The following is a 14,944-nucleotide window of genomic DNA, read 5'->3' on the forward strand; positions in this document are numbered from 1 at the left end:
CTATCACTTTGCATCTATGTCACATGGGTGCGGGGATGCGGCACTTCCAAAAAACCCGGGTGCGGGGGTGCGGCAGGGGCAAAAATGTAAAAATAAATAAATAAATAAATATATATATATATATATATATAATTTTGAAGTTTTAACAGTTAACATTGTCATAATATCATTCATCATGCATGCAGTATATCAACCTAAATATCAAATTATCAATCAAATAAGTAAAACAATTACATAAATAAACCTAAATATCAATCAAATAAGTAAAGCATAAAAGAACTAAATTACATACCAAAGTATATCCTGATGAAGTAATGGATGCTAATAATTTTCTTCTTCATCATCAAATGCATCATTAGAAGGAATACTGGGCTCAACTAAATCCATGTTTGTTATGTTGAAATCATGATCTCCCTCGAAGTCACACTTTTCTGGGTTTACATCTCAAAATTTAGATGTTCCTTGTCTGTGTTACAAACCCAATTTGAAAATGTTAAATACAACAACAACAACATCAACAACAACAACTACGCCTTCATCCCAAAACAATTGGGGTCGGCGATATGAACCAACAAAGAAAATCATTCAGAGTCTTCCACATGAATCCTTCTCCTCCAATCATTTCTATCCAATGTCACCTCCTCGGTGAGGTTCAAATCATTCATATCCTTTCCTATCATCTCCATCCAAGTCTTCCTAGGCCTATCCCGACCTCTTCTAACTAATATATTTTCCCATTTCTCCGTCCTTCTAACTGGAGCATCATTAGGCCTTCACCGAATATGTCCAAACCACCGTAAACGATTCTCTCTCATCTTATTTTCAATGGGTGCAACGACTACCTTCTTACGTATCTCCTCGTTCTAAATCTTATCTTTTATTGTATTTCCACACATCCATCTAAGCATACGCATCTCAGCTACACTCATTTTTGAATATGATGTCTCTTGGCAGCCCAACATTCCGTACCATATAGACGTCCTATAAAACTTTCCCTTCAACCGCAATGGCATTCTACGATCGCACAACACTCCAGTTGCACTTTTTCATTTCATCCACCCCAACCTTTATCCTATGATTTACATCTCCCTCAATTTCTCCATACTTTTGAATGATAGATCCCAAATATTTGAAACAATCATCCACTGGTATTTCTTGCTCACCAAGCTCCACTACACTCCCATCACTACTTCGTTGCTTACTAAACCGACATTCCATATATTCTATCTTACTCTTACTCAACTTAAAACCTCTTGCTTCCAATGTCCGTCTCCATAATTCTAACTTAGCATTAACCCCAGCTCTAGACTCATCAATCAAAACAATATCATTAGCAAACAACATACACCACGACACATTTTCTTGAATTGATCTCGTAAGCTCATCCATCACTATAGCAAATAGGGAAGGGCTTAAAACATATCCTTGATATAACCCAACCGTTATAGGAAAATTGGTTGTCACCCCTCCACAAGTGCGGACATTGGTTACTACTCCTTCATACATATCCTTAATTATACTAATGTACTTGAGAGAAACACCTTTCTTCATCATTGTCCACCAGAGAACGTCCCTAGGTACTCTATCGTATGCCTTCTCCAAATCAATAAAAATCATATGCAAATCTTTGTTCCTCTCTATATTTCTCTCAATAAGTTGTCTAAGAAGATGTATAGCTTTCATAGTTGATCTTCCAGGCATAAAACCAAATTGATTCTCCGATATCATGACAACCTTCCTCAACCTAGACTCAATCACCCTCTCCCAAAGTTTCATAGTATGACTCATGAGTTTTATACTACGATAGTTTGTGCAATCTTGTATATCACCCTTATTCTTATATAGAGGCACCAAAGTACTCTTCCTCCACTCATTAGGCATCTTATTTGTCCGCCAAATCTTGTTAAAAAGATTTGTCAACCATTCTAAACCTTTCTCTCCCAAGCATTTTCAAGCCTCGATAGGTATACCATCTGGGCCAACTGCCCTCCTTGATTTTATTTTCTTCAAAGCCTCTGCAATTTCTTTCTTTTGAATCCTGCACATGAAGTCACGATTCATATCATGAAAAGGAATGTAGAAGTCTCCAAGATCCTGAGCATGACTTCCATTAAAAAACTTATCAAAACAATCTTTCCATCTCTCCTTAATCTCTTCATCTTTGACTAAAACCCTTTGTGTTTCATCTTTGATGCATCTAATCATACCCAAATCCCTCGATTTCCTATCTCTCATCTTTGCAAGCCTGTAAATATCCTTCTCGCCCTCTTTGGTATCCAACTTGTCATAAACCTCCTTATATACCTTATCCCTCGCGTTTCGAACTAGTTTTTTTAGCTTTCTTCTTTGCTATCATATACTTCTCCAAATTCTCATTATCACGACTCTTAGATTTCTATAACACTCTCTTTTAACCTTAATATTTAATTTGACATCCTCGTTCCACCATGATGTATCCTTACCTAGCGGTGCACCGCCTTTAGACTCACCCAATACCTCCTTAGCCACCTTTCTCGTGCCACCCGCTATCTTATTCCACATTGAGTCTGAATCCTCCTCGAGACACCAATCAGCTTCCTTAACTACATGCTCTACATACATTATTTGTTTAGCTCCTTTCAGTGCCCACCACTTAATTGTAGTATCTATCCTATGTCTATCCCTTTTGCGGCATTTTTAAATACAATAAAAGTACATTTAAATGAAAACTAAGAAATAATCAACTAAGAGAGCAAATTAGTACTTGTATTCATCATTGCTTCGCGAAAGTAATCGAAGATTTAAATTAACATATACTAAATCCTCTGCACGCTTGCTGGTGAGTTTGTTTCTCTTCATGTTGTGGATTTGAGAATATGTGCTCCTATTTCTTTCACAACAAGATGAATTAGCAGGCTGCGATAGCAATCTTAATGCAAGACGTTGGAGAAGAGGTGTTTCTGATCCAAATGTTGACCACCATGTGATAGGATCTATATTATCTTCTTCTCTTGCGAATAATGCCGGTCCATATAATCTCGAAGATGAAAATTTTTCAAACTCTTGTGTGACTTGATGTAGAAGATATGTTTCTGGAAAATGTCTTGTCATACACATATTTCTATGTCTTGATAACTCTGGGTCTAAATTTGGAGGGACACGACCAATACCACGAGCCCGCCACTTATTTGCATAATATTTTGGATTAAGAGAATGTGTAAAACCAGTTAAAAAAAAAAATTTAAGATCGGACCCGGGTCGGGTCCAAACCCGACCCGGATCCAACCTGTGCCAGCCCCTCGAAAACCCTTTTCGAGGGGACTGGCAGCCCACAGGGGGAGGGGAGCCTCCGGCGACACAGGGGGCGAGCCCTGTGTGCGCCCCTTCCCTATTAAAAGACGAGAGGGGAGAGGGGAGGGCCTACGAGCCTCCCCCGACCCCCCCCCCCCCCCCCGACTCTCTCTCTCATCTCTCGTCTCTCTCCCCTCTGCTCTCTCTTCCCCCGACTCCATCTCCCTCTCCCTTTTTGCCGACGCAGGACAACCCCCCCCCTCTTCACGGCGCCACCCTCTCCGGCGAACCCCCCTTCACGGCAGCCCAGGTAGTCCCCTCCTTTTCCCCCCTCTTTTTCCCCCTTTTTCCTCCCCCTGATTCGCCGGAAGGCCGGCAGGTGGCCGGCGGCCCCTGCCGATCCTTCCTCCCCTTTTTTCACGACAGGCAAGGGGCTCCGCCCCCTTGCCTTCCTCTTATCTCGACAGGCAAGGGGCTCCGCCCCCTTGCCTTCCTCTTTTTCGACAAGCAAGGGGGCTCCGCCCCCCTTGCTTTCCTCTTCTTAGTAGGCAGGGGGCGGAGCCCCCTTCTCTTTTAATTTTCCGGTAGGGGCCATGGCCCCTGCCCTTCCCTTTCCATGTAGGGGCCGATGGCCCCTACCCTTCACCTAAAGAGAGGGGGGCAGGAGCCGAAGGCTCCTGCCCCACCCCTCGGAAACCAAGCAGGGGCCATTTGGCCCCTGCCCCTCTTTTAAACCGACAGGGGCCAGAGGCCCCTGTCTCTTTTCTGTCGAGCAAGGGCTCGGCAGGGGCCTTTGGCCCCTGCACTCCCCTACCTCCTCTCCTTTTGAGCCGTAGGGGGGCCTTTGGCCCCTGCGCTCCCTCCTCCCTACTCGTTCCATTGGCAGGGGCCATCGGCCCCTGCCCCTTTCTTTTAAGAAGGCTGGCAGGAGCCGAAGGCTCCTGCCCCTCTCTAGATCGACTGTCCCATTTTCTTGTCGAGCAAAACTCGACAAAGGTCATTTGGCCCCTGCACCCATCTCCTTTAACGGCATGGGTCATTGGACCCTACCCCGTTCTCTTTCGCAACGGTAGGGGCCGATGACCCCTGCATTGAGTTGCGGAGAAACCGAGCTTTCTCCCTACCTATATTCATTTTATACATGCTAAACTACGTATTTTTGCAGTTTACGCAACGGAGTCCGTTCGCGCCCCGCGAACTAAACCGACAATCACTTACGTTCGTAGAAGACTCCATCCTCGCAATACTCCAAGGTAGGAGAAGTTGCACAAGGACTTAAATAATTAAATCAAGCTTAAATAATTGATAATCGAAAGGACTTAATGATATATTTATATACTTATATGTATATAAGTACACTTTTAAATCAAGGACGCGGTTTCGCGATCCTTGTCCTTTGCTTTCGCATTTCAGTTTGCCGTCGCGCTTTGCGCCCAGGCTTTTACTTTCGTATTTACTGCTTATTGTCTTTTAATTCAAGGACGCGGTTTCGCGGTCCTTGTCCTTTGCTTACGCACTTTCTGTTTCTATTGCCGTCGCGCTTTGCGCCCAGGCTTTTGCTTTCATAGTTACTACTTACTGTCTTTTAATTCAAGGACGCGGTTTCGCGATCCTTGTCCCTTGCTTTCGCAGTTCCTGTTTGCCGTCGCGCTTCGCGCCCAGGCACTTCCTTTTCGCATTATTATCTTTTGTTTCTTTTCCTTGCCATAGACTCAGTGTATTCGAGAGGAATGCCTATTCCTCTTTCCACCCGATACGTTTTGGGAAAACCCTTGATCGGGAGCAAGACCAAGTTATTGGGTGATAGATTCCTTTGTAAAACCCATTTACCAAAACCAGTATCGTGACTTACATAGCACCCAGACACTGCGTCATCGGATGTCAGATTCGAGAAAATCACATGCCTTATGTTGGCAAGATTGTGTGTCGTTTCGAAAGATTTGATATGTTAAAATAGTTTTTATAAAACATTATATCTTTGCGAAACACACTCTCGAGGCTCCTATTAAGGACCTGTATCCCTTTTCTCGTAAGTGTACTTCTTAAACATGCGAGACATGTTAGTAATACGACGATTGGATGAGAGAGTCTTATGACCTCGATTAATGCTTAGTGCAGGTTGTTGAAAACACATATAAGAGTGGGATCGCCTTCATAAGCAAGATGCTCGTTTCGGTCTAATGGACCAGAGCATGAAGAATGAGGCAACGGCTAAGAAACCCCGTCGCGCTCAATTCAACCTTGCTTCGTCAAGAGAGAGGACGAAGGGTACCAACTCCGATAGACAGTCCATTTATGGCTTTCAAAAAGGGCAAAAGACCCGTTTTTCCCCAGTCATCGGAGGTTAGGGGGAGGGATAGGGGCTACATAAGTTAGCCTAACACTTCTGCAGAAGTTGGATGCATCCCTATCAGGCCTTGGGGACTTACTCTCTCGACCATCGGTCGTCTCCATAGGAATAGGATTCAGTCAGACAACCGAGGTATATTAAAATACTTAACATAATGAACACTCGGCTTGGACTCGACTGTTTCGACTCACGTGCCATGTATGTACCCGCATGGTCGGTTATCAAGTAATAACTAAATTGAGCATGCACACCTTTTTAGTTTGTTGTACTTAGCTTATTCCTCCAGTCTATCTGCTTAGTTCGCTCGTTACTACCTGTTGCATAAATTATCTATGCCTAATTTAGTTCTTTCTGTCTTTGTACTCTCCTGCTAGTTTTTCGCAAAACTAACCCATTTCATGGGCACAGGTGACGATTAGGTGCATCAGGCGATGGCGCGACTGCGAGATGATTTAAGGATCCACTGTTTCTGCTCGTAGTGCTTCTCCTTAACATTTTTGGTTTTTGATACGGTTTTCCCTTGAGGAAACCCAAATTTTGTACAAACTTGATACTCTCTTCAAATAGAAGGAATGGTTTCCTAAGTATTATTGCAGATCGTCTATGGTAAATCTTTGTTTTTCTTGCTAACGTGCCCAAGGTTGTCAAACCCGTCTTTTTTCTTTTAAAAGAAATCGTTTCCGCTGATTTAGAAATAAACTCTGTAAAGAAAAGGTATTTTCCAACTATTTCAAGGAATTTATAAGGTTCGAAATTTTGGGGCGTTACAGAATGTGCCATGCAATGCAAATGAGTGTTGCTCTTATCCAATCTTCTGACTAAAATTGAATGAATATGATTACAAAAATCTGAATCATCCAATGCAGGATTTTTTTCTTCATTCTTGAAAACTATAGCTTGTATTTTTTCAATCATATTATCCCACATTTTATAAACTCTGTGAAGCATGGGCTCATCCTTATCAACTTCTCTTAACATTTCTCAAATAGGTTGCATAAATTGAAGGAAGTATACCACTCTGTCCCAAAACTCATCATCAAGAATGAATTTTTTAATTTCTTGAGCCTTGATATCATCATCAGTACGATAGAATGTCCAATTTTCATCAGTAACCATGTTAATTAAAACATTCTTCACTCTTTTAATCCTCTTCACCATCATAATGATGGACGCAAAACGTGTTTCAGCGACCTTCAACAATTTCAAGTCAGAATGTCTATTAAATATAGCATTAGCATGATGGTGGTTAACAACAAAATTCCTAATGCTTTTGACATTTCTTTCTAAATCTTCAATCCATGAATATAAAACATATGCTTGTGAATTTTCTTATTCTTTGGGGTTGCAGATGCTTTTTAGGGTTAGATTTAAGCTGTGTGCTACACAGGGAGTCCAAAAAATATGAGGGTACTCACTCTCCAAACTCAACGCTGCACTTTTACAAACTGGAGCATTGTCTGTAATGATTTGTACCACTTTCTGATCACCCATTTCTTTTATCACTTCTATAAACAATCCCTTCAAATACTCTGCATTTTTATATTCCCCAGATGCATCAACTGCTTTCAAGAATAATGTGCCACTAAGCGAATAAACAATGAAATTGATTAATGGACGTCTTTGAATATCTGTCCATCCATTAGACACAATAGAAACTTCATTTTGCTCCTATGAATATTTTTTAATCTCCAGCAACCTCTCCACATTTGCCCTCTCTTCCGCAAGAAGTGTGGTTTGTATTTTTTCTGAACTTGGAGACACATAACCACTCAAATTACAATTTGCCAAGGATGTTACTAAATCCTTCTAATAAGGATTTCTAGCCGCATTAAATGGTAGTGAACCAGAATAAAAATACCTCCTAACTTTTCTATCCAATTCTTCTCTTCCATATGTATTGAATGATGCTTGTATCGTTCCTCTACCTCCTACATTGACTTTTTTTTTTCAGCATCTTCTTGGTGGCTTGCAAATGGCACATTAACTGCACAAGAATCGGCCATTGTCTTTCTCTTCTCATATTCTTCTTGTATTGTCTTCACATTGCCTCATCAACTTTTCTGCAAGCTGAAATGCCATGTCCTGGTATCTTCAACAAATGAGCCTTCACTCTTGTGTAAGACCCAACAAAATTTCTTTCGTAGAGCTTGCATCAAAATCTCTTGTTTCCACCACCTCCGTCTCCAGTTTTTGCAAGTTTATCTATATGTACCCATAGTGGCTCCACATCATCAATCCCACTGTAACTATCAGCAAAACTAGCAGCAAAACTCACATGTTGGGATGATGATGACGCAAGTACTTTCCCTTTATCCATCATTTTTATCCTGAAAACACAAAATCCATTCAAAATTATATCAATTATACAGATTGACATTATCTTGATATAAAATCACCGAGGGGGGATCTGTCCCTCCCCTGCCAAAAACAGAGAGCAGGGACGGAGGCTCGACCCCCTCCCCTGTCGAAAACAGAGGGAGCAGGGGGGGCTCAACCCCTCCCCTGCCGACCCAACAAGAGAGCGAGGCGAGGGGGGGGGGGGGGGGGGGGTTCGACCCCTCTCCTGAAATCAAAAGGAGCAGGGTGGGGGGCTCGGCCCCTCCCCTGCCGACCCAACAAGAGAAAGAGAGGGCGCAGGGGGGGGCTCCCCCCGCCCCTCCCCTGCCGACCCATCAAGAGAAAGAGAGGGCGCAGGGGGGGGCTCGGCCCCTCCCCTGCTGACACAAGCAGAGAGCGAGAGGGACGTACCTGTGACAACGGAGAGGAGGAGCTTCGGAGGTGGCGTCGGGAGGAGAGGGCTGCGCGGTAGAGGAGAGAAGATGAGAGGAGTGATTTGGGCAAAAAAATTTTTTGCCCTAATCAATCCTTTTCATCGGGTTTTTTTTAACGTCCGAAATGTAGATGAAAATGACCCTGGGTGCGTTGACCGCACCCAGGGTTGTGTTGACCACACCCGGTGCCGCACCCGCGTCGCGTCACGTCGACGCGGGTGCGGCACCTGCTTTGCCAAGTCCATGTGACATAGCTTTGCATTTGGAGGCACTCTGCATCTAGAGGATAGGTATTCTCAACTGAAATTCCAATGTCATCCCTTCCTGTGGGAACATGAAGAGGAAGGAAATAAAAGTACAAGCAGTGGAAGGCAATAATGAGTGCATCATAATGAGAAACTTTATTCAACTATTTTCTATGTGCAAATTTCTTATCAGCTGTAGGATGGAGTAAGATTCTATTGAACGTACATATGAGATTTCCTGCAAATGCACATTTGACTTGTACTATAGACGGGTTGATGCATCGACCCTAACTTATCCTTGTAAAAGGTGGATTTTTTTTTTAAATAATTGTGGAAATAAAACCCAAAGATTCAGGGTCTCACAGATTTAATATATACCATACCACAAGAGATAGTGCATTGAATCAAAATAATTATTTCATTAATCAATTGAATAAATGTCAAAATAAGCTGAAATAATAAAATCGTCTAAGACAATGGGTCACTTTGTCGAAGAACCCAGAACCAATCACGCAAGGCTCATAGTTTCCAGCTAGCAAGTCACCCCATCACTGAGCTTCCGGTCCTGTAAAACAGTTTTGAAAACGAGTAACAACCAACGTCCTTTGTACGAATTCCTCTAAAAATTCAAACAGTAAAGAAATAACATAAACCAAATTCATGCATAATTTCAGAAGAATATTACAACACTTTTCATGATCAACTTACCATTCAAATATTTAAACAAATATCATGCGACATGTGAAACAGAATAAGCATGAATGCATGAGCTAATGCATTATAATAAAGATGCTTGATTCAATGCACATGAATGAATAACTTATTAAGTTATTATCATAGTTGGTTTTGCATGCATGTTCCTATTAAATGCACATAATTTTAGTTTTCACTTTTTCTTAAACTCGCGGATACTTAAAACAGGCACAACATTCCTGAGGTTCAAGTTAGGTTCTTAATTGTAGCTTAACACTCAATTTGTATTTTATTATTGGGTTCCACATTTGTCCCTCGACCGATATCAGAAATCATCACCTTCCATCAGAATATTAGGAATCCTCACCTAATGTCGGGACATCAATGAAAATCTTCAGCCATTGATGTCACTTTCTTCGTATACCAATAACTATAACTGAGTCATCAACACCACCCTTAGATACAGTGGCTGAATCTCCCTAAAACCGTAGTCAGGAGGTGAACCACCATATCAGGTTCGGGGGAACAATCGCACATGGAGTTTTAGTATCCTAACACTTTTTTCAAAGCCGCCATCAAGATTCTCACACTATAGAAGGGACATCAAGAAAAAGATTAATTATATTGTTTGGGCTCTTTTGTTATTTTAAACAATTTCAAGTTCTTTACGTAAGAACCGTTTTGCAAATCCACATGCAAAACCAATTTCGGGCCCTGGCCAACCACCACATTTTAACAGTGCAATTAATTTTGGAAAGCTAATAATTTTCAGAAATAAATTTTGCAATGCATAAATAAAACCAACAACATGGGAGCAACACTTGTTCTAAGCCCACACGGCCGTAGTGGTTCATATGTGACCACAAAAGCATTTCAAAGTGATTTATGCATTTTTTTTGCAAAATTTCAGTGAACATGCAACACCCTTGTTTCAAAACATGTCCACAGTGCACATTTGATCACACAACATGAATGCACATAAAACCAATTGTATACGCATGCGAACACATGTTTGCAACAGACATTATCATGATCCATTTCATGCATAAATACCCAGCCATGCACATGATCATATTTATGCAAACATCAAAATAACTTTAGAAATTTTATGCGTATGATATGTGCATTTATGCAAACAAAATCAAATCAGAATTAGTTTGACGTATCACGTCAAATAGATACGTACATGACTAAACTCATGCACTTAGACAACAATGCAAAAATGTTCTTTCTACAAGTCCAACCATTGAGGTTGTCATATGGATCGGCCATTGTGAAAAATCCACATTTTCATCATGGTGGCTGATCCTTGTACATGATCATAATAATTTATGCGTATATCCTATGCAACAAGTTAACTGCATAACCGATAAAGCCCAAACATGAAAATATTCATAACTGCATGGACATGTAGTTCGATTAGCATATAACAAAAAATAATGCATTCAGATGCATGAGCATAGACAATCAAGCCTGAATCAATGTCAAACATAATCAGCTGTAAAGGCATGTAACAAGACAGGTTTTTAAGTCATAACGGAAGGAACATGTACTTCGGCAAAATCATACCAGAAATGCGAGCTTTATGCACACGACAGATCGGATCTAGCTTGCATATTGATATTACAGTAGATCTGGATCATATCTGCACACAAATGAGACACGACAGATCTGTCCAGACTGCATACACATATGTTACAGCAGATCTGGTCCAGATCTGCACACACATTTTACAGCAGATCTTGATCAGATCTGCACACAAATGGGTCCTGTCTGATTTGTCCAAACTGTTAACAAGTATGTTATAACTTATCTGTACACATTTTACAGCAGATCTGATCCAGATCTGCACACTGCACACAAATGAGGCATGTTAGATCTGTCCAAACTGCATACGCATACCACAGCATGTTGCTGCTGCAGAAACTCACAGCAACATGCCGTGGACAGTGGATCGGTGTTGCAAAAAAAATTTGCAGCACTATAATGTCCAATAACAGTCCACCTAATAACATATGTACAATATAATATGTTACACATATGTTACAGCAGATCTGGTCCAGATCCTTACACACATTTTACAGCAGATCTTGATCAGATCTGCACACAAATGGGTCCTGTCTGATTTGTCCAAACTGTTAACAAGTATGTTATAACATATCTGCACACATTTTACAGCAGATCTGATCCAGATCTGCACACTGCACACAAATGAGGCATGTTAGATCTGTCCAAACTGCATACGCATACCGCAGCATGTTGCTGCTGCAGAAACTCACAGCAACATGCCGTGGACAGTGGATCGGGGTTGCAAAAAAAATATGCAGCACTATAATGTCCAATAACAGTCCACGTAATAACTGTAATGAAATATGCGGAAAAGAAAAGTATGTCCTACAATGGACATTCACATATAGAAATCAAGAACAAGTCCAAAAGAAGACACACAAAAGCCAATAATGGCTAGAAAGCATAAAATCTTATAAATGCACTAAAGGGTTTGAAGAAGCCACACCTTACAAAGGGGGAGACCCCACTTATTTATAGGCAAGAGAGGAGTGAGGGAGAGTTAGAGAAAAGCAAGAGAGAGGGACCATTGGGAGTCCCAACAAGGAGTCGTTGGGCTCCCAACGGTCACAATTGTGACCGTTGGGGGCCCAACGACTCTTTGTTGGGGCCCCCAATGGCTGTGCATTAAATGCACAAAAAGTACACAAAAAAAAACAGAAAAAAAGAAATAAGGAAAAGCGAAAAAGAAAAAGGAAAAATAGAAGAAAAAGAAAAAGACTAAAATGCCCCTATTGGGCGAGTTTACAGAACTACCCCTTATCGGGTAGTGTATGATAAATATATTTATATATATATATATAGATATATATATATAAATATATATATTACATATATTTTAACAATAACATATGTACAATAGAATTTCAGCATTTATTACAGTCATTATGGCAGCATCAGGAACATATTAACGTCAGTCAACTGTTTTGATGCCAATCCACATGACAACATCAAAACAGTTATGATGTCAAACAACATAACATCAAAATCGTGTATAGTTAAGTAACAAAATCATATGTTTGATCACAGCCAACCAAATCAGCCTAAGCCAAAAATCGCCTGGGCGAAATACACACACACACATATATTCAGCAAGGAACGACTACCTGCAAAAAATAAAAATGTTTACATATATCTATTTTTTTTCCTTTGAATATGAGTGATAAAAACCAACCTATGCCAAAAATTTATATATATATATATATATATATATATATATATATATATATATATATATATATATATATATATATATATATATATATATATGTTCAACATAAAAAAAGATTAGATGCAGAAATCGATATGTATGTAAATCCAAGAATAACTTTATGTTGAACACATGTTTAAACATTAAAATCATTGGCATGGTTACATCAACCAAGAATATACAAAATTGTGAATCAAGACATAGGTTTAAACATGTTTTTGGAATCAAATTTTATTTTCCCATCTAAAATTTTACGTGAACCTGATTTAAAACCCTTTCTTCCCATACGAATCTAGAGAGAAACCCGTACCTTAGTTTGGAAGTGGAAAAAACCAAAAAATCGTCGGATGATCGGCGAGAGAGATGGATTTCCTCCTCTCCTTCTTCTTCTTCTTTCCTTTTTTTTTTCCTTCTTTCTCTTTTCTTTCTTTTCCCTTTTTCCTTCTCTCTCCCTCATCTCTCTCTCTCTCTAGAAAACGAGATCTAAAGAGAAAGACGAGTTAGACCTCTTATATAATTTTTTTTTTAGGTCTTCTAGAGAGGGGGTGATGTCCCCTCTAGAGGCCTCTAATATGGGTAGAGTTCTACTATACGTAGAACTCTACCTTCTACTTTCTACCTTTTTTATCCATCTAGATCTTATTTCTTTCTACCAATGTCCGCACTTGTGGAGGGGTGACAACCAATTTTCCGATAACGGTTGGGTTACATCAAGGATCTGCTTTAAGCTCTTTCCTATTTGCGATAGTGATGGATGAGCTTACGAGATCAATTCAAGAAAATGTACCGTGGTGTATGTTGTTTGCTGATGATATTGTTTTGATTGATGAGTCTAAAGCTGGGGTTAATGCTAAGTTAGAATTATGGAGACAGACATTGGAAGCTAGAGGTTTTAAGTTGAGTAAGAGTAAGACTGAATATATGGAATGTCGGTTTAGTAAGCAACGAAGTAGTGATGGGAGTGTAGTGAAGCTTGGTGAGCAAGATATACAGGTGAATGATTATTTCAAATATTTGGGATCCATCATTCAAAAGTATGGAGAAATTGATGGAGATGTAAATTATAGGATAAAGGTTGGGTGGATGAAATGGAAAAGTGCTACTGGAGTGCTGTGCGATCGTAGAATGCCATTGCGGTTGAAGGGAAAGTTTTATAGGACGACTATTAGACCCGCTTTACTATATGGTACGGAATGTTGGGCTGCCAAGAGACATCATATTCAAAAAATGAGTGTAGCTGAGATGCGGATGCTTAGATGGATGTGTGGAAATACAATAAAAGATAAGATTCGGAACGAAGAGATACGTAAGAAGGTAGGTGTTGCACCCATTGAAAATAAGATGCGAGAGAATCATTTACGGTGGTTTGGACATATTCGGCGAAGGCCTAATGATGCTCCAGTTAGAAGGTTGGAGAAATGGGAAAATATATTAGTTAAAAGAGGTCGGGGTAGGCCTAGGAAGACTTGGATGGAGATGATAGGAAAGGATATGAATGCTTTGAACCTCACCGAGGACATGGCGTTGGATAGAAATGATTGGAGGAAAAGGATTCATGTGGAAGACCCAAAATGAATTTCTTTTTTGGTTCATATCGCTGACCCCAATTGTTTTGGGATGAAGGCGTAGTTGTTGTTGTTGTATTCTCAAAAAAATATTTCAAGGAGATTCCAAAAGCCCATACTCATCCTTATTTTATTTTAAAGTTGTTTTTAAACTTTAAATTCAAAGTAGTTTTTAAAATTGTTATGGATAGATTTTAGATCTAAATCTGGATCCAAGATCTAAATCCATATGGATCCTAGACAGGGTCCAGATCTATATCAACTTGGATCAAATGGAGCAGATCTAGTCCGATCCGATCCAATCTAGGAAAAGTAAAAATAGAGGCGGGTCATTTTTGAAAAATGCGATTTTCGGACCAATTGTAGTCCGATTTCAGAAAAAACAAAGCACCAACATTCTCAGAATTACAAGACGCATCTAACGGTATACTTAATTTTTGCCTCCGAATTTTGCTTGAATTTAACCTGAATTTTGCTCGATTTTCGCTTGATTTTAAAGGTTAAAAACGACAAAGTTCTCAAATAATAATTGGCTCAACTAGGTCTTGTCAGTGGGCTCTGGGACCCAGCTGATGTCACTTATTTTTAAGGATATTTTTCATGATTTTTATCATGTTCATAAAAATACTTAAAGTAATTTTAACAAGTGAACCTGTTCGTTGATCAGGGTTCATGTGTGCACCTATGCATGAATCTACCTACATGACCACTTGGCATTCTGTTGTTTTCTGCTTTTTCTGTTTTTCATTTTAGTCCTGTTCATGGTTTTCTTT

General features: G+C 40.1%; 1 protein-coding gene across 1 annotated transcript in view; it reads left to right on the forward strand.

Moving 5' to 3' along the window:
• LOC149816645 (uncharacterized) overlaps window positions 1-14,944 on the forward strand; it is a 72,759-nt gene that overhangs the window by 57,174 nt on the left and 641 nt on the right. The gene's annotated exons all lie outside the window — the stretch shown is intronic.

The sequence above is a fragment of the Nuphar pumila genome, chromosome 14 (genome assembly GCF_984573655.1).
Source record: "Nuphar pumila chromosome 14, dmNupPumi1.hap1.1, whole genome shotgun sequence".
NCBI classification, from domain to species: Eukaryota; Viridiplantae; Streptophyta; class Magnoliopsida; order Nymphaeales; family Nymphaeaceae; genus Nuphar; species Nuphar pumila.